At 39.4% G+C, this 2,500-nt stretch overlaps 1 long non-coding RNA gene across 1 annotated transcript in view; it reads left to right on the forward strand.

The window, feature by feature from the left end:
- Positions 1 to 266: 266 nt before the first annotated feature.
- LOC133127984 (uncharacterized) overlaps positions 267 to 2,500 on the forward strand; it is a 2,753-nt gene continuing 519 nt past the window's right edge. Inside the window, exons 1-2 of the long non-coding RNA XR_009708693.1 lie at positions 267 to 1,694; positions 1,755 to 2,500. The exon at positions 1,755 to 2,500 is cut by the window's right edge and continues 519 nt beyond it. This is a non-coding gene — a long non-coding RNA (uncharacterized LOC133127984). The remainder of the gene's footprint in view (positions 1,695 to 1,754) is intronic.

The raw sequence follows: 2,500 nt of genomic DNA on the forward strand, positions 1-2,500 counted from the left end.
CTATTGATATACTCCTTATTAATTTAGGATCTGTGTCTGCTGTTACTACTATGACTACTGCAAGCACTGAGAATTATAACCTGAGAGGGTTTTACTGAGGAGGAAAGGGCTGTGTCTATCCCTGTGTCTGTGTGTCTGTGTCTCTGTGTCCCTGTCTCTGTGTCTCTCTGTGTCTGTGTGTCTGTGTGTCTGTCTCTGTGTCTCTCTGTGTCTCTGTGTCCCTGTCTCTGTGTGTCTGTGTGTCTGTGTGTCTGTGTGTCTGTCTATGTGTCCCTGTCCCTGTGTGTCTGTGTCCCTGTCTCTGTGTCCCTGTCTCTGTGTCTCTGTGTCTGTGTCCCTGTCTCTGTCTCTGTGTCCCTGTGTGTCTGTGTCTGTGTCTGTGGTTGACCAGGCCTCTCTGCTGTGTATTTGCACTGAGTAGATTCACTCTGTTCACAGGTATGTGCCACTGCTGAGGTTACTTTTTCATTTGCTTTGTGTATATGCACACAACATTTTATGTTTAATATTTTTGTAGTTTTATTTTTAATATTGTTTTATGTTTTGATATACAGTATGATTTGTAGATTATTAACCAGTAATGAGAGTAATAATTTATGGTTTATCATTTGGACAGTTCTAGTTATGTAAAATTGTGTAGTTATATGCAAGTTGTCAAACACTTGCAGTTGTTACCTGTGTGAAGGGGAGAGGGGGTGGTATTTTACTGAGCTGTAGATGGGGATTGGGGTGTAAATATTGTAAAATGTCCGACAAAGCAATCATAAAGCACTTGTTTACGGGCCACTGGTAGTGTGCTGTTAGCGCTATGCTAGCGCACTGCGGATGGACGCGACAGCGCTAAAGGAAGTTAGCGCTAAAGGATGTTAGCCATGGTGATTAGCTGCTTAAAGAAGGCAGGAGAGAGGCTGCCACTCACAGACTGATGCAGGGACCGTGTGTAAGGGACAGATGGAAACAGACAGTTTGCTGGACTGCATCTGAAATGGTTTCATAAACAGCTTGCATTGATAAAAGCTTTGTTTATTTTGTATAATGTCCACTAGGACCCCCATAAACAGTGAAGTAAGACCCAGACCATCACTACTGCAGCTGCAGAAACAGGCCCTAATTAAGACATCCCAATAATAATAATAAACTGAATAATAAGTGTTATTACACATGTTGTAGTGTTGCGAAGCACTGGGAGGGCTCTGCCACTCGTTCACCCTCCTGTCGAATCTCCCCCTCCACCGTAAGAGGCTTCTGTGGGAGAATTTAAGATCTGCGATTAAGAGCGCTGAAGATCAGCCAGGGATGTAGTCGTAAATCATTTCCATGTTAAGCACTATTAGCGTTTTCATATTGGCATCTATGTTGAAAGATTGATGGTGATATTGACATTACAGTCTTGATGGTGATATGGATATCAGGATCTGGACGTTGGGCTATTGATGGTGGTATTGATATTTGGGCATTGCATTGTGGGTACTCCTCCATTTACACTCCTTCATGTGTGGGTTTCTTTGCTGTTGCAAAGCAACTAAGAACATTTATTTTCATTTTTATGAAACAGAATACAATATTTTGTTTCTTGTATTTACACAGCACAATATCAGTTTTCAGTCTGCACCTGTATCATGTTTTAAAAGAGGATTGAGTGTTGTCTTGTGTTCTAAAAGAGGTTTGAATGTTTGTCTTGTATTCTAAAAGAGGTTTGAGTGTTTTCTTGTGTTCTAAAAGAGGTTTGAGTGTTTTCTTGTGTTCTAAAAGAGGTTTGAGTGTTTGTCTTGTGTTCTAAAAGAGGTTTGAGTGTTTGTCTTGTGTTCTAAAAGAGGTTTGAGTGGCTGCTGCAGAATGATGTGGGTAATGTGACCTGGGCTTTTTAAGTTTATTTTAAACCTGGCCAAATTTTGGGACAAATACTGATTGACTCCTGGTCTAAGGCCCCGGGTTTAACATGGTGACCTGGATTATCCAGTCTTATGGGACAGTTAATGTACAGTATATTATGTTTGTTATTTTATGTGACAGGACATTTAAAGTTGTGGTAGACTTTCTGATGCTGTAGCATTTTTAAAAGACACACTCGGGTCAGTTTGCTCTCAAGGCCTTACATTGTTCTATTATTTTCATTCACCTTACAGTTCACTAAATCACACTAAATGTCACAATTTTTTTTGTATCATTTTTTTGTAAAGGTAAATTCTCTGAGTGAATATTGAAGGTGTAGTAAACTAGTTACATTGAAGGTGTATAAACTGTAGTTATACAGCATCCTCCAGCAGTGCTAATGCAGCGTACAAATGGAGCTTGTACATTGTAGCTTTTGTCCGTTTTTAATAAATCTGTGTACAGTGCCATAATCTGCATAAATCATACCATTTTTTAACACCAAGGTGTAAAGAAGAACATTTGATTTCATTTTTTAGTTACTTGAAAAATCTGTTTAAGATGTTGATTTGGTTAACAAAAAGGTTGTTTATAATGTGAAAGTCCTGTGCCTTGTTTGCTGTTGAAT

The sequence above is a fragment of the Conger conger genome, chromosome 5, assembly GCF_963514075.1.
Source record: "Conger conger chromosome 5, fConCon1.1, whole genome shotgun sequence".
NCBI classification, from domain to species: domain Eukaryota; kingdom Metazoa; phylum Chordata; class Actinopteri; order Anguilliformes; family Congridae; genus Conger; species Conger conger.